The sequence below is a fragment of the Lolium rigidum genome, chromosome 1 (genome assembly GCF_022539505.1).
Source record: "Lolium rigidum isolate FL_2022 chromosome 1, APGP_CSIRO_Lrig_0.1, whole genome shotgun sequence".
NCBI classification, from domain to species: Eukaryota; Viridiplantae; Streptophyta; class Magnoliopsida; order Poales; family Poaceae; genus Lolium; species Lolium rigidum.
In genome coordinates this window covers 336,793,920-336,813,139 of record NC_061508.1, presented here as the reverse complement: position 1 = coordinate 336,813,139, position 19,220 = coordinate 336,793,920, and the positions used below count along the sequence as shown (strand labels likewise).

Sequence of the window (19,220 nt, the reverse complement as noted above, 5' to 3'; positions counted from 1 at the left end):
TCATTCGAAAATGGATATCAAACACATCACAGATAATATAATTCACATTATCCATACAAATTTTGGATCAATTTTTCCTCAACAAAGTTTGGTACAATAAATTATTACACATCATTCTTCCCTTGTGTTCCTTGCTTATGATTGTGCCGTAACCATGGAGCATCCTCATCATTTAACTTAATTCTTGGGTCAGTGTTCACTTTGACGGGCGGAATTTCACCAAGCTTATTATAATCTTCTGACATGTCTGTCTTGTCCTCCACTTCCACGATGTTTATTTTCCCTGAAAGAACTATGTGGCGCTTTGGATCATCGCATGATGTACTCGTTTTCTTATTTTTCCTTTTCCTCGGTTTGCTACTCATGTCCTTCACATAGAAAACCTGAGCGATATCTTTGGCGAGGACGAATGGTTCGTCAAGGTAACCCAGATTGTTGAAATCCACAATTGTCATTCCGTATTGCTCGTCCACCTTTACCCCACCTCCTGTTAGCTTGAACCATTTGCACCGGAACAAAGGGACCTTAAAGGAGGGTCCATAGTCAAGTTCCCATATCTCCTCTATGTAACCATAATATGTGACCTTTTGCCTATTCTCGGTTGCTGCATCAAAGCGGACACCACTGTTTTGACCACTGTTTTGGTTGGTGCTCTTTTTATCTTGGGCGATCGTGTAAAATGTATTCTCATTTATCTCGTACCCTTGGAAAGTTGATATAGTCGAAGATGGTGACTTGGCCAACATGTCAGCTGATCTTCTGATACGGGGTGGCCCGATCTTCTCAGTAAGCAACGGTGGTGATGATGATCACGGGGTGATGGCAGCGGAGAAACACGACGATGTAGTGGATGATAACTTGTATGACGCAACGAGATCTCTCGATTGGTCCCTGTCGCCGGATGCAACAGCTCTCAACCCTGCAAGATATTCGCAACTCCACACACTTGCGCACGTAGCCGCCGACCACGAAGCGGTAAGTTGCAACCGTCTAATTCCCAATGGAACAGCGAGATCACACAAGACTTAAACGGGATCTACACAATATCCAAGCAATATGGTGTAGGGAATTCAATAGTTTTGCAGAGCAAACAACTAAGAACTAGGGTTTATCTTAAACGTGGTCTAAACCTAATTTGGGGGCGTCCCTGGGGCTTATATAGGCGTCCGGGACGACCGAGGGTCGAAATAGTTCGATACAAACCGACCTAAAACAGGTTCGGCCAAAACTGGGTCGAATTCGGGCAAGGCCGGCAGTGCCGGGGTGTCGAGGCCGGCAGTGCCGGTGTGGCCGGCAGTGCCGGGGTGTCACGGCCGGCAGTGCCGGGGTGCACAGGCCGGCAGTGCTGCCCCTGCAGGGCCGGCAGTGCCGCCGGGCCGGCAGTGCCGCCCATCCTTGGCCGGCAGTGCCGGTGATATTTTTGCTGGAAAGGTCTTGAAATTATCTTTCCAACGACTCTTCGTTTGCTCGATTCCGAGTTCGTATGAATAAATGGCGTCCGTTTCAAAATCAGCACTTCGGTCTGTCCAAACCGAAAGAGAGCTGTTTTTGACTTCCTCTTGTCTTGCGCATGCCTCCCTCTCCTCCCTCGCGCATCCGTGGAATGTCTTCACGTCCAACACCATGTCCAGCTGCTCCTCTCCTCCTCGTGCGATGTTTGCTCCCTCCTCATACCTGATCATACATAAGTGAAATGACTTAGGTAGTATAAAGTTCTCATCAATCAAAGTATCGTTTAGGAGCGAATTCACTCGTTGCTTAAGTAGCTTCGCACGAGCCCTTGTAATGGGTCCAATCCGAACTTCATCGGACTTGAGCTTCACAGACAGGTTCATCTTCATTTGTCAATGACGGAGGTAGTGGTGTAGTAGGGATGTCCTCATCATCTCCCCCCTCTTCAAAAGGCGTCGACCTCGACGCTCCAAGGTCTTCTCCGTCATATGGTGTCAAATCAGCAACATTGAAAGAATTACTGACACCAAACTCATCAAGTGGAAGATCTATCGAGTATGCATTATCGTTGATCTTGGCAAGCACTTTGTAAGGACCAGCACCACGAGGAAGCAACTTGGACTTCCGCAGCTTCGGGAACCTATCCTTGCGAAAATGAACCCAGACCATATCACCAGGCTTGAACAATATTTCCTTGCGCTTCTTGTTTACCCTTGCAGCATTGTTCTTGCCTTTCTTCTCGATCAACTCTTTAGTCTTCTCATGTATCTTACGTACAAAATCTGCCCTCTTTGATGCCTCCATATTGACCCTCTCATGTATGGGTAGAGGCAACAAGTCAAGTGGAGTAATGGGTTTGAAACCATACACCACCTCAAAAGGACACAGCTCCGTGGTAGAGTGTACCGCCCTGTTGTAAGCAAACTCCACATGCGGCAAACACTCTTCCCACTCCTTCAGGTTCTTCTTGATCATGGATCTCAACAATTGTGACAAGGTTCTATTCACCACTTCAGTTTGACCATCAGTTTGGGGATGACAAGTTGTACTGAAAAGTAGCTTTGTCCCCAGCTTCCCCCAAAGTGTCTTCCAGAAGTAGCTCATGAACTTCACATCACGATCAGAAACAATAGTCTTCGGGACTCCATGTAGTCGTACAATCTCCCTGAAAAACAGGTTAGCAATATGCGACGCATCGTCGCTCTTGTGGCGAGCAATAAAATGTGACATTTTAGAAAATCTGTCCACTACCACAAATATAGAATCATGGCCTCTCTTAGTACGCGGCAAACCCAACACAAAATCCATACTAATATCTTCCCAAGGTGTAGTAGGTGCCGGTAAAGGAGTATACAAACCGTGAGGCTTCAGCTTGGACTTGGACTTGTTGCAAGTAATGCATCTCTTCACATACCTATCCACATCCCGCCTCATCTTTGGCCAATAAAAGTGATCAGCGAGCATGAGTAGCGTCTTCTCATGCCCAAAGTGACCCATCAAACCTCCAGCATGTGATTCCTGCAATAAGAGCAAACGCACAGACGATTCTGGAACACATAGTTTGTTAGCTCTAAACAAGAACCCATCGTGTATGTGATACTTTTCCCATGCTTTACCCATAACACACAAGCGGTACGGTTCAGCAAAATCATGATCGATCGCATATAAATCACATAACACCTCTAATCCAGGAATTTTAACATCAAGATGGGTTAATAGCATAGTCTTCCTAGATAGAGCATCCGCAACAATATTATCTTTTCCCTTCTTATGCTTAATAATGTACGGAAAAGATTCAATGAACTCAACCCACTTAGCAAGACGCCTATGCAAAGTAGATTGGGCTTTCAGATATTTCAAAGCTTCATGATCAGAATGTATGATAAATTCTTTTGGCCACAAATAATGTTGCCAAACCTCAAGAACTCTAATTAAAGCATACAATTCTTTATCATATATTGGATAGTTCAACTTAGCACCGAAAAGTTTCTCGGAAAAATATGCAATTGGACGACCCTCTTGCATCAACACACCACCAATTCCAATACCACTAGCATCACATTCAATCTCAAATTGCTTATTGAAATCGGGAAGTGCAAGCAACGGTGCAGAAGTTAACAATCGTTTCAGTTCATCAAAAGCATGATCTTGGGCAACGCCCCACTCAAAGACAACACCCTTTTTAGTCAATTCATTCAAAGGTGCAGCAATAGTAGAAAAATTGGGCACAAAACGTCGATAAAACCCAGCTAGACCATGAAAACTTCTAACTTGACTCACATTCATGGGAGTAGGCCAATTTTGAATAGCTTCAATTTTAGACACATCTACTTCTACTCCATGCTTAGAGACAACATAACCCGGAAATATGACCTTATCTTTGCAAAATGTGCACTTCTCAAGATTACCATAGAGTTTACTATCACGCAACACTTGCAAAACATGTCGAATATGTATAATATGATCAGATTCATTGCGGCTGTAAATTAATATGTCATCAAAATACACAACCACAAACTTGCCAATAAAATCACGCAAAACATGGTTCATCGAGTCTCATGAAAGTGCTAGGTGCATTAGTCAAACCAAAAGGCATTACTAACCACTCATATAAACCAAATTTTGTTTTAAAGGCGGTTTTCCACTCATCCCCTTCTTTCATCCTAATTTGATGATAACCACTACGCAAATCAATTTTAGTGAAAACAGCGAGCACCACTCAATTCATCTAGCATATCCTCTAAACGGGGAATAGGATGACGATATCGAATAGTAATGTTGTTTATCGCTCTACAATCTACGCACATACGCCATGTACCATCTTTCTTAGGAACAAGAATAACAGGAACAGCACAAGGACTAAGGCTTATGCGGATATAACCTTTGTCGAGTAGCGCTTGTACTTGCTTCTGTATCTCCTTCGTTTCTTCGGGATTCGTCCTATATGGCGCCCTATTGGGCAGCGATGCTCCGGGGATCAAGTCAATTTGATGCTCAATACCTCGCAATGGTGGAAGTCCTGCGGGTACCTCTTCCGGAAACACGTCGCTGAATTCCTGCAAAACATTAGAAACACCAAGAGGAAGAGGGGTCATGTCGTTAGAAACCAAAACCGTACCCCTGTACAAAAGCACAAGAGGCATGGCCGTAGGATCCTCACTAAATTCTCTCATGTCTTCTTTGGTGGCTAATGAGACTAAGGAATTCACTCTCTCACTTTTCGTTATATCACTCACGGCATTACAATTCTCTCGCCTATCTATGGATGCATCCTCCAAATTCACTTCAATCTTCTGACGAGACTCATTGACAATCTGTTGTGGTGACATAGGCTGTAAGTTAATTTTCTTGCCCTTGTACTCCAAGTGATATGTATTGGCTCGGCCATTGTGTTGCACAGAACGGTCATAGAGCCAAGGCCGACCCAATAAGAGGTGACAAACCGTCATAGGAACCACATCAAAATCAATGCAATCCTTATACGGTCCAATCTCAAACTCAACACGCACCATATGGTTTACCTTCATCTCACCATTGTCGCTCAACCACTGAATATAATATGGATGCGGGTGCGGTAGGTACTTCAACTTCAGCTTGGTGCATAACTCCTTGCTTGCTAAATTGCGGCAACTCCCGCCATCAATAATGACCTTGCAAGCCTTGTCAGGACCAACCAAAGCTTTGGTTTGGAACAAATTGCAACGCTGAGTAGATGCACTAGGCAACACATTAAGAGCACGCCGCGACACAACAATGGTACGAGCATCGAAGGATATGCATCTTCACCATCGGTGTCATAGGCATCATCGTCTGGAGCATTTGGATCAACATCATCTCCGAGTCTCATACTCATTGTCCTCATTGATAAACATGACTTTGCGGTTAGGACAATCTCTCTTGAAGTGACCCTTGCCACCACATGTATGGCAAAGCATATCGCGGTTGCGCGTTGTAGACACACCAGAACCACTCGTACTTGCCGCAGATTCGGACTTCTTTGCATTAGATACATTGGAGACCGGTTTACTAGGCGGAGTAGAGTAAGGAACGGAGCGCGTCGACGGTGCCGGCGTCGTAGAGGGCGCGCGGGGTGTAAAACGCCCAGCTCCCGTAGCACGTCCTTTAACCTTTGCTTCTTCAGCCAACTGTGATTCAGCTTCTCTTGCATGATGTAACAATTGATTCATATCGGTGTAGGTGTAATGACGAACAATGCCTTTAACGTCATACTTCAATCCATTGAGAAAACGCTGCATTGTCATCTCTAGAGACTCACGGACACGACCACGCTGCATAAGCATCTCCATCTCCATGTAGTACTCATCAACAGTCTTCACACCTTGCCTCAATAGTGTTAGCTTATCAAATATATTCCGCATGTAATTTGTAGGCACAAAACGAGAAGTCATAACCTCCTTCATCGCACGCCATGTACGGATAGGTTGTGCACCATCTTCGTCGCGGTTACGAATCAAAGAATCCCACCAACGTAATGCATAACCATCAAATTCAGAAGAAGCAAGCTTGATCTTCTTATCTTCAGAATAGTTGGGATGTAAACTCCATAACTTCTCAATCTTGAGCTCCCAAGTGAGATATTCTTCAACATCAGCTCCTCCTTCAAACTTGGGTATGGAAAACTTGGGCTTACCCAATCCATCTTCTTCATCTTGTCCACGACCATTGCGGCCAATTGGAACCCAACCACGAGGACGATGACCACGAGGCGCACCACGAGCATTGTGTGCGTCATCGTCAAGCTCAGGATCTTCATCATCGTCTTGCTGTTGTTGTTGTGCAGTCAAATTCTCAATAGCGAGGCGCATATCTGCAATATTGCGCTGGATATCCGTCATTTGATCAGCCAATCCAGTGACGGTGACATTAGTAGCATCCAGCGTTTGTTTGATCTCGTCAACTGTACCCTTAAGCTCATCGTCCGTAGTGCGGAATTCACGTCGCATCTCATTACGAAGAGCTTCATACTCCCTCCATGTGATGATATCTGCCGAATTCTTGTTTTCCTGATTAACAATCTTAGTATCACTAGCGGACATGATTAGTAGGTTAGTGCACTAAATCAAAAATATATGGTGGTACTCTCACAACTCACTCAAAACTGATAAGAAAAGGAAATCTTACCGTTCCAAAGTAAATTAGTGTTGCTTACCACTTGTAGTAACAACTAGTGCACGGATGTAGCGAAGCGAATATCAAGGGTATAAGAACAATCACACGACAAAGCAGGATATATGTGGGGCTGTAGGTAGGCTACCTATTTGCACCAATAACAAGCTCTAGCGCTGACCGTAGACAACCAATGATACTCACACAAGGCGATATAATGGGGCAATGCAACTATATGTGGGAAAGGTTGCAATGCACAAGAGAGACGCTAGCAAAGCTCAACGAGACGAGGCACAAGATTGCTCAACTACAGGTGCAGTAAAGAAAACTTAGGCCTTTCACTTGATTCAACTAGCACGACACTTTTCTTTTTGTATTTTTCTTTTTGTATAACACACGCAGCTATGTAGCTCTTTTTGCTTCTTTTCAATTTTCTCTTCTTTTTTTTTTCTTTTTTTAAGACTCAACTCCTTGATAACACGGCCAACAAGATATGCAAAGCACCAAAACCCTAATGAGCAGCCTGTCGAGCGGTAAAACTAGTCTCTTCTGGGGAAGTTCCTAGTCACGTATATCGAAAGGCTGTAGCTATGGTTTGGAAAACACACCGTATGCTATGTGGACTCGGAGTAAACAAAAACTGACTCTAGATGACAAACTAGATGAAAAGAAAACACAAACCCTAACAATTCTACTAGAAGGAAGATAAAGGTACGCAAAAACAACGACGAAAAGCAACTAAAACTCGAAATTAGTGCAAGCTATGGCTATGGCAAACCCTAACCCTAATTTTTTTTTTGGCTTTTTCTGGATAGGAAAACACTCACAACTCAACTATGGGGTGGATTGTGGATGGCTTACCGAGGAAAACTGGAAATCTGATACCAAGATGATACGGGGTGGCCCGATCTTCTCAGTAAGCAACGGTGGTGATGATGATCACGGGGTGATGGCAGCGGAGAAACACGACGATGTAGTGGATGATAACTTGTATGACGCAACGAGATCTCTCGATTGGTCCCTGTCGCCAGATGCAACAGCTCTCAACCCCGCAAGATATTCGCAACTCCACACACTTGCGCACGTAGCCGCCGACCACGAAGCGGTAAGTTGCAACCGTCTAATTCCCAATGGAACAACGAGATCACACAAGACTTAAACAGGATCTACACAATATCCAAGCAATATGGTGTAGGGAATTCAATAGTTTTGCAGAGCAAACAACTAAGAACTAGGGTTTATCTTAAACGTGGTCTAAACCTAATTTGGGGGCGTCCCTGGGGCTTATATAGGCGTCCAGGACGACCAGGGGTCGAAATAGTTCGATAGAAACCGACGTAAAACAGGTTCGGCCAAAACTGGGTCGAATCCGGGCAAGGCCGGCAGTGCTGGGGTGTCGAGGCCGGCAGTGCCGGGGTGGCCGGCAGTGCCGGGGTGTCACGGCCGGGCAGTGCCAGGGTGCTCTGGCCGGCAGTGCCGCCGGGCCGGCAGTGCCGCCCATCCTTGGCCGGCAGTGCCGGTGATATTTTTGCTGGAAAGGTCTTGAAATTATCTTTCCAACGACTCTTCGTTTGCTCGATTCCGAGTTCGTATGAATAAATGGCGTCCGTTTCAAAATCAGCACTTCGGTCTGTCCAAACCGAAAGAGAGCTGTTTTTGACTTCCTCTTGTCTTGCGCATGCCTCCCTCTCCTCCCTCGCGCATCCGTGGAATGTCTTCACGTCCAACGCCATGTCCAGCTGCTCCTCTCCTCCTCGTGCGATGTTTGCTCCCTCCTCATACCTGATCATACATAAGTGAAATGACTTAGGTAGTATAAAGTTCTCATCAATCAAAGTATCGTTTAGGAGCGAATTCACCTGTTGCTTAAGTAGCTTCGCACGAGCCCTTGTAATGGGTCCAATCCGAACTTCATCGGACTTGAGCTTCACAGCAGGTTCATCTTCATTTGTCAATGACGGAGGTAGTGGTGTAGTAGGGATGTCCTCATCATCTTCAACATAATTGTGACTCATTAAATGTTTTCGCAACCAACCGCCGAAAGTCTCCATGTGGGCCTTTGTAATCCAGGATTCAGGCTTCCCCGGATTGTTCGCGCGTAAAATATTCTTATGTTCCTCGAAGTACGGAGCCACCAAGCTAGAATTTTGTAGAACTGTGTGGTGTGCTTCAGTCATAGAATAGCCGTCCATACATATTGTTGATTTCCTTCCGATCGTGCATTTTCCACTTAGTCTCCCCTCGTGCCGCGATTGAGGAAGACCAATCGGTTTAAGGTCAGGAACATAGTCAACACAAAACTCAATTACCTCCTTATTTTCATAGCCCTTGGCGATGCATCCTTCTGGCCTAGCACGGTTACGATCATATTTGTTTAGTACTCCCATGAACCTCTCAAAGAGGAATTATATACTAAAAGCAAAATAAGGAGTTTTAAATATTTTAAATAGAGACACGAGGTTAATCCACATCATCATAATTATTTTTTACCGTTGGATCTGTTATATATGATCATGATTTAATAAGAGATGAATATTTACGTAAACATGCGCACGTGTGAAACATATGTAAACTTGACACGATCTATTTTTTTCACAACAAAATATCAAAACCTCCACGTTTAGGTCAGTAACTTATGGCTAGGATTTTATGTCAAAGATAGTAGTACCAATTTTTGTACTTGACACGGGAAACCAAATTCTCTTTGGAAACCAAAGTTTCTTTCCCATACGAGTGAAGGCTATTGCTTTTTTTTTCTTGATCATTAGAGTCCTACTTAATCACGTCTAAGCAAGATCTACATACTACATTGAGCGATACATGTACGTGTCTATTTGCCTATCATGGCACGTCTAGGCCAGTTTTTAAAAAAGTTAGGTGAGTTGTCCGTGTACTATACTAGCGCCGGACGAGCTGTCGTGCATGTAAATTTTCTGAAACCACACTGCATGAAAATATGGTAATATCTCTAGACTAGGACGTGAAACATATTAAAATTATAATCCAGTATTTTTAGTAAACACATGCGCCATAGGCCATGCCGGTAGAGTTGAGCAAGAGTGCCGGCTAGGACGGCAAGTTGTGCGTCGAGCTGCTACCGTCGTCCTCCGTCGAACCTGGCAGCCCAGAAGACGATGGTACACATTATGTTAAATAGTGTGAAGGTGATTTACAATATAGAATAATTGATTATATTTAAATAATTGGACGCAAAAATATAAGGCCTCTCTCTTGAGAAGGACGTAGCAGATTTGTCTAAATTTAGATGTATCTTTATAATAAATATTGTATAGATTATTTAAATTTAGAAACATTTGCGACATCCTTTTCCGGATGAAGGTAGTGCAAAGTAGAGCACATATATCTATGATATACAAAAGAAAGATTATGCATAAATAATGAGGGCTAATTTTGCTTCACAATTATTTAACTCGAAGCACTAGATACCAACACTTTCTCTATAACTTCAGCTTTAGCCGCAAGTAATACGATCTGTCATGCCCTAAGAACACACACATGATGACCACATGCTAAACGTGTGTTTGTCACACAGACATGCCATCAGGTCTATCGATCACAACTTATTCTTAATTAGTTATTATGAGCAAAGAGTGTAATTGGTTTCAAAGGGTGAATAACCCCATGTTAGCCAAATTATGTTAGATAGAGTGCAATGTTTCAAAGAAACATGTTAAAAAAAAGCTTGTGAGGGCCACCTTGCAAATGCGAGGGCATCATCTTTGATAGGTTAAAGCTCTCGATGATATAAATTATGGTGTCATGTATAATAGAAATTTTAAATTCTCCCGCAAAATTAGGTAAGGTAAAACATCACATTTATGATATTATTTTTCAATCATTTAGATGTGCAAAGAATAGTTACTATGACATTTCTAATAATACCATGTTACATCTTCTATAATCTGTGTTATATTTTTTGGTAACTAAAAGTCCATTGATTTGTTGAGTCGATAACAAAGGTGTAACCTTGCATTTGTGAATTTTTATCATGACGATCCAACATATTGTTATTGATACTCCTACATTTACATTATTATTCTCTCTTATGATAGACCAACGAAACACATGCATGTACATATATGTTTCATCCACCTATGCTAATGGATTACTTATGTATCACTGAGTTTGATTTCAAAATAAGAAATCCAATGTTGTTCACGTGATCTTTCTCAAACTAACTCTTAAGGTACATGGACCAATCTTTTCCAGATTCTATATCCGTATGTCAATGTGGAAATTTTAATAAAACAACTTAAGTCCATGCAAAAAAGTACTCAAATAAGAATAAATTTCCAATATGAATATAACTATTGTTTATTTTACCATGTCGCACGCACTCCCCTGGAGTCTGAATCAGTATAACGATAAATTTTTCTGAACCAAATTAGAAGTGGGACATGTCTATCTTCAAATTACCATCTGAATAAATTCATAAATAAATGTAGCAAAACATGTTGGTGAACTTTAAATATAAAATCATATAATAAAATATCTCCAATCATTTATAGAGATTTTTTCTAACATGTTTCTTTGAAACATTGCACTCTATCAAACATAATGTGTCTAACATGGGGTTATTCACCCTTTGAAACCAATTACACCCTTTTCTCATAATAACTAATTAAGAATAAGTTGTGATCGATAGATCTGATGGCATGTATGTGTGACAAACACACGTTTAGCATGTGGTTACCATGTGTGTGTTCTTAGGGCATGACAGATTGTATTACCTGCGGCTGAAGCTGAAGTTATGGAGAAAGAGATGATATCTAGTGCTTCAAGTTAAATAATTGTGAAGCAAGATTAGCCCTTATAATATTTAAGCATAATCTTTTTTTTTTTGTATATCATAGATACATGTGCTCTACTTTGCACTACCTTCATCTAGAAAAGGATGTCGCAAATGTTTCTAAATTTAAATAATCTATAAAATATTTAGTGTAAAGATACATCTAAATTTAGATAAATCTGCTACGTCCTTCTCAAGAGAGAGCGCTTATATTTTTGCATCCGATTATTTAAATATAATCAATTATTCTATATTGTAAATCACCTTCACACTATTTAACATAATGTGTACCATCATCTTCTGGGCTGCCAGGTTCGACGGGAGGACAACGGTAGCAGCTCGACGCACAACTTGCCGTCCTAGCCGGCACTCTTGTTCAACTCTGCGGGCATGGCCTATGGCGCATGTGTTTACTAAAAATACTGGATTATAATTTTAGTATGTTTCACGTCCTAGTCTAGAGATATTACCATATTTCCATGCAGTGTGGTTTCAGAAAATTTACACACACGACAGCTCGTCCGGCGCTAGCATAGTACACAGACAACTCACCTAACATTTTAAAAAACTGGCCTAGACGTGCCATGATAGGCAAATAGACACGTACATGTATGGCTCAATGTAGTATGTAGATCTTGCTTAGACGTGATTAAGTAGGACTCTTATGATCAAGAAAAAAAAAGCAATAGTCTTCGCTCGTATGGAAAAAAGACTTTGGTTTCCCGTGTCAAGTACAAAAATTGGTACTACTATCTTTGACATAAAATCCCAACCATAAGTTACAGACCTAAACGTGGAGGTTTCGATTTTTGTTGTGAAAAAAAATAGATTGTGTCAAGTTTACGTATGTTTCACACGTGCACATGTTTACATAAATATTCATCTCTTATTAAATCCTGATCACAGATTACAGATCCAACGGTAAAAAATAATTATGATGATGTGAATTAACCTCGTGTCTCTATTTAAAACTCCTTATTTTTCTTCTAGTATATAATAGATGACTCCTCATCACGTCTTAAGTCTCGATCTGTGGTGGGTATTAACACAGTTAATTAAACATAATTTTCAGCACAGATTGTACCTACAACAAGGACAATTGACTCTTACTTTTAATTCAAATCATTTAGCTATGCAGATCAATTTAATTAGTATACATCAACAATACAACATCATTCGTGGCCTACATGCAAATCAAACTTTCTCATCTTTTGTCAAGTAAAATATTAGAGGGCTGACCATGTGCGCGTGTAATAATCATATGGTTTATCCTTAGAAACACATTTTTAGCGTTGCGCATGTACATACCACAGTCAACGGGGCTCTAGCGAGCTCGATGTCCACGTCATCATATAAGTACAAACTGTGAGAAAATGAATATATGCGGAATATTTTCTCCTATTCTTGATCCAAGGTGACAAAGGTAAAGCGTTTAATTTCTAAATATTTTTATGTAATTTTTTGCATATGTATTTGATTGGTAAGTTTAGTAAATTTGTAATTTTTACTATAGCACAATGTCCTAATACAATACCCGCAGCAACGCGCGGGGTATCATCTTGTACATATAAATATACTATACCACTCTTGAATTTTTTTTCCATAAAAGATAAGTTGGTATTTTTATTGTCGAATTTTTGCATGTTCTCCATCTATTTTTTAAAAGGCCCAATAAAAAAGCATTTTTCCAAGGAGATCTAAGTTTTGATTGTTTTAGGAAGTGTGGGGGTTTACTTTTAGACTATTTCACAAAGGTTATGGTCAATTTATACCAACAAAAATAGTTGAGGGCTCCTTTAATTCAAAGGAATTTAGAGCATTTGATTCCTTTGGATTTTTTCCTACGTTAGCTATTTGATCAAATGATTGAAATTCTTAAGATTTTTTCTTCTAAGGATTCATTTGTACTTATTTTGGGCGATCTTTTTATCCACTCAAACCTCGTGCTAGAATTCTTTTCTTTCCTCTGTGGTGTCAAACACAGTTCATTCAAATTATTATAGTTTTGCAATCATGTAGGACTCACGAGATTCAAGACCCCGTGTCATTCTAATCCTTCATTTTTCTACCTATTATAGGGTTTTGACAGTCCTATAGATTGTAGAGGCCAAAAGGTGTTTATGAAGAACTTTTCACTTTTAGGGTCTTGAATTACATGTCATATAAATTCAGTCAAGAAGTCAATACTTTCTAAAATTTTAAGTACATATACAACAATAACAAATTCATATCACTAGATGGACCACAAGATATATTTGATATTGTCGTTATTGATACCCCCTTTCATATATTTGATCAAACTTAAATTTTTTTTAAATAAATTTGTCGACCATGTATTTGGGCAATAAAAAGATTAGTGTAATAGACTCCTATTAATTCCCTACATCATCCAAAACATATAACGCTTGGGTTTATACAAATCCCTAGTAGTTATGTTGGTTAACCAAACATTTAAAATGTGTACTTTACACCAAAATGTTGCAAGCATATCCATGTATATTATAATATGGAATATATACATGCATGTGAGTTTACATACTTATTAGAACTTGTGTATTGTATTTTATTTTATAAATTGTGTGTTCATATCAACCCGGGTGGAAAATGCACTTCCACACATGTTCAATGATTATTCTCAACCCGGGCTATCCCTTTTCATTAATTGTTCAAAAGGAATAATAATTTATTATAGTAAAATGTGAGAATGGAAAGAATTCAGCGAGCTTGGGCACTACCAAGAATGCTACTATATACTACCTCTGTTCGGGATTATAAGGCCAACGACCAATTTGCAAAGACCAAGAAAGTCCATAACTCTTCTCCTTAATTACCACATGAACTAAGAACAAGTACAATAAGGCTTAGTCAGCAGACTATAAGGATTTAAATATAATATTTATGCTTAGTTGGAGGGGAGAGAAGAGGCGAGAGAAGAGGGGAGGGAAGAGGAGTGGGCTCTCATGCAAGAGCCAGCTCTAGCACGTGCTCCTAGACACTTTGTGAGAGTGAAATATGGACCATGTATTGATAAACTAGTACATTTTTATAGCCAACTATTGTACTACCTCCGATTCAAGGAATAAGGCGCCTCGTTTTACGTGTTTTTCGTTTGACTAAGTATTACTTTAAATATATAAAGATTGTTTGTATAAAATTAACATCATTAGAAAGTGTTTTTCAATATGAATCCAACGATACTAATTACATATAATATAACCAAGATTTTGTTGCTCAATTTTTATGGTCAAAGTTCGTCTTGGAATACGCGTGCGCCTTATTCCTTGGGTCGGAGGTAGTACATGTTAGCTATATATTGGCTATATATGACATGTCATCTTGCTTATAGCCAACCGCGGGCTATACTATTGCACTTGATCTAATAGTTTCACATACATGAGAGAATAGAGAGAAAATGGTAAACATGCATTGAAGGAGAGGGGACAATAAATGAGATAGGCCTTATAATCCCTATCATATTTAAAAATCTATTTGGCCTTATAATCCCAAACGAATGGAGTACTTAGCAAAAGCCCCTAGAATGCTAAGTCTAGCTAGCTAAGGAAAGAATTTCAAAAGGCTGCGTCCCTGTCCCTTTCTACTCCTTGATTACAATGTCAACCACATGTATATCTCTTCGTTGTTAAATTCCCAATGCGGAGGAGAATTTCTAGCAGCACATATATATCGATCTGATTCTTGGAACTATCCAAATGACATAATTGCACGACTTCATCAAATCATACTCCGTCTATCCTAAAATAGGATGCCTATAATATTTAAATAAAGTTAAACTTCTTAAAATTTGACCAACTATATAGAAAAAAGTGTCAACATTTATAATCCCAAATTAATATTTGTAAAACCATCATGAAATATATTTTTATATTATGTGCATTTAAAATTTGTGATGTTGATATTTTTCTGTACATAGTTGCTCAAACATTAAAAAGTTTGACTTTAACTGAAAACTATAGGCCGGCTTCCTAATTTAGGAAGGAAGGGGTATATTTCAAGGTAGGTTCTATACATATTTCTATTTAGGTCGTGAAAGTGAATATTGTAGCTAGACACCCCTTTCCCCATTCAATAACAAGGCACCTATTTAGCAACTTGAACTCTCTGTAGTTCCTGAAAAAAGAATTTTCTAAACGAATATGTCCACTTTCACTTGGTTTCACACACGATTTTCTACATATGTAACTTCTCCAATAGGTAGAATAACCCAGGGCTCAAATATATTTATATGTGTCAGCTTCATGCTACTCCTACCTTTGAACTAAGTCTACACTACACATAGACTATACATACATACAGTTTATACTTATGCATCAACGTAATTAAGTTGGTGTACATACTGGCAGTTTTAAATCTTGAATAGGTTTGTCAAACCTAGCGATTCAGAGAGTCACACACCATGAATGCTGCAACTTTGAACAAGTTAAATTCACACACGAAACAGAAAACCTTTTTTTCTTTTGTCAAACAGGTGAACTGTTCACATGCGTAGCTGTCACTACGAGGCCGGAAGATCTACCCAGACAAATGGATCCTTTAATTGTGTGAGAGCTTGAGGGATCGATTCGATGCATATGATCAACATGTGTGATAAATATATATCTTATATGTGAATGAATTAGTGTATACTAATTACTTTGGCTGTCTCATGAACATGGACAGGCCAACTTTTTCTCGAATTTGAGCTTGTGTTCGCTAGCTTCTATACGCCTATACCTTTCTGAGAGCAAGCGAGCGAGCATGTTTGACTGGACTAGGTCAGAGAAGTCAGACATCTCTCTCTCTCTCTCTCTCTCTCCGATCGCATACATTCTAGCGGGCATATATAGTACGTTGCGCACTGTAGTCAATAAACAAGTACTTAATTTTTTTTATAGTACTGGCTTCGAGTTCATCATTGTTTGGCCAAACCAAACTCTCTTTCTCTCTCCCCCTCTATATAGTTACTTGATTCCGCAGTTGCATCAGTCGTCGTGTGTGTGTGGCTTGGGATCAGATCGAATTGAAGTGCTAGGTCTAGCTGCAGGTAGAGAGGAAAAATATGAGAGGGTTCGAAAGGAGAGGCGTCCGGCAGTACAACCGATCTGACGAGCCGCGGATGCGGTGGACGGAAGAGCTGCATCGGCAGTTTATCGAGGCTGTCGACTGCCTCGGCGGCCCAGATGGTGAGTTCTTGCTGCTCTCTCTACCTCTCCCTCCCTCTCAAAACAAAAAGCTGCTCTCTCTCTCTCTCTCTCTCTCTCTCTCTCTCTCTCTCATCACATGCATGCCGGCCTGCTAATTGCACATTTGCATGTGGATATGAAACTTGATTTCATGAATTTAGACAGCTGGCAGTCTGTTCAAACTTCAAAATCACGGTATGGATCGATTAAAGTCAGTCCTTTCTGCATTCAGTATTGGTTTAGTTGCGTGGTAGGTTAGGCCGGAGTTCGTTCAACTTCAAGCTAGTTCAAGTTCATGGAAGAGGAAAGAAAGAAAACCCCACGTGATACGCATGCAGGATGAAGAGCTTTTTGGACAAAAGATAATTTCCTTCTGCAAGTAAACAAATGACATCAACGCCCTTTGGACGGAATTTGTGCATGATGAATTCGCTCCTCATTTATTAGCCGAAATTTGTTGTTTAAGGACGTCACTACAATTAATGGTGCAAACGGTGTTTAAGACCTCTCCCGTCCAAAATTACTGGATATCAAAGATATGCATATGTACGAGAGGATAAGATCTGCTAAATGGAGTTGCCAATAGGTTCAGTAAGAAGTTTTCACCCTTATCTATCTCCTTCGCCAAACTAATTAACCATTTTCCGTCATAATAAAAAACTAAATTTATTTTCTACATGATGGATCGAGATTTACACGGTCCAAATGAGACCAATAACTTTTCTGAATACTACAATGCAAAGGTACGTAATGGTCAGCTTCCTTGTTCTATACTCCCTCCGATCTATCTAGACAAAGTAGAGTCAATTAATTTAGATCGGAGAAAGTACAAAAAAAATATAATATAATACATATGAAACTCTAATCTTGCCCATTTTTTCTTCCTTATTTGTATGGCTCTTAGAAGTACTTGTGTTCTCCTCGGCGTCGTTTTGGTAATGAATGGCAGTTGGCCTGTCATTTTGCCGAAAAAATGTATCATTTATCCCAATTTTGGATAAAACTTTTATACTCTCTCTGTCCCATGAAACATGTTGGAAGTTTGTCTAAATTCAGACGTATCTAGGCACTATATAATTAAGTTTCGTGGCATGGAGGGGAGTATTATATACATATAGATATAACATACTGTTTTTCTTACATGCATCGATCCCAAATCTGGCTATCATAAATCAAACTCTCTCTTGAAAATTTAATCCGATGTTGACATGCAAATTCTCTTTCAAAAATCTTGTTTGCAGAGGCAACACCGAAGCGAATTCTTCAGCTTATGGGTGAGAAGGGAGTCAGCATATCTCACATCAAGAGCCATCTTCAGGTACGGACTATCCTATACGTTGCAAAAACACTGCAGATTGTGTACCAAAAGGCCATACATATATATATGTCTTTCATATATATAGCTTTATCCAAGAAACCATGCATGACGCCCTTCTTTCTCTTTCGAAAATTGGTGATCCCACAGATGCACCGATCAAGCTCAAGCAACAATAGTAACAACACGGACACCCCTGCCAACGTGTTTGTGGATCGTCATAAAGATCAATGCGTCGATGATGAGTCAAAAGAATGGAACCCGGCAGCTGCTTCGGACACGATCAACGCTTCTTGTAAGGTGCGTCGCTGTCGCGGCGCCCACCACCGCTCGTCCTCGCCGCGTTACCAAATGTGAGTATAACAATTTGAGTGTGTTAATTCAGCTCTTAAAGTAACGTGCATGTGCATAACACTGAGATGCTGATCGAACATGCTGGTTGTACAGACCGTCCATCGAGGAAGTTCTCAGAAGTTGGGAGCAGAGTAGAGAGCGTCCGCCGTGGAACTCGAGCATGCTAATCACCACAGAGAAGGTAATATTCTCAGTTTTTATTTATGCAACTAAAAATGAATAAACATATCCAGAGGAAGCAAAGCTTCCAATTAATTACCATTATTCGATCATACATATGCAGGCTTGTATATATGTATGTTCTCTTCAATCTTTTTTTGTTAATTATCTTAGTTTGTTTGGTGGCAGGCCCAAGATTCTGCCAAACTATTACTCCCATACATACTCACTGCAATGTATTGACTATTGTACTGTCACTGCAGGCGATCGGCTGGCCGTGTCACGCTGATTGCAAGACGAGTCAGAAGAAGCAGACGGCGGCGGTGTGTGACCTGACGCTGTCGATCGGTGTTCCGGGGGAGGATGAGGCGGACGCGAGCAGCGACATTGACGGCTCGAGCATGACTACTGAGGAGGCCGCCGCCCCGGCCGGTGAGGGATCGAGGAGCCGGCGACCTCCACCGCTCCACTTGTCTGAACCTAGACCTGAACCTCGACCTCGCCGTCCCATCTTCTTGGCTCGCCTGACCTGAGAAGCTGTGCTAGGCCCCGGCCCTATGTAAATACGTAGAGCTGTCTTTTTTTTTTTTTTTTTTTTTTTGAGAAACACAGTACAAACGCAGGCGCTCACATACACGCGCATACACTCACCCCTATGAACGCACACACGCACACCCTACCCCTATACATCCTTTGTACATATCGATGTATATATTGTAGATCGTACGTGCTAGCATTATTTCGAAATATTTTTTGATAGCCATATATCATTTGAGAGGAGTATGCCACTATACATGCATGCATGAGTCATGAGTGCATATGC

At 40.7% G+C, this 19,220-nt stretch overlaps 1 pseudogene; it reads left to right on the top strand.

The window, feature by feature from the left end:
• The first annotated feature begins 16,445 nt into the window (after nucleotides 1-16,445).
• On the top strand, nucleotides 16,446-18,935 carry LOC124663877 (annotated as a pseudogene).
• Nucleotides 18,936-19,220: the final 285 nt, after the last annotated feature.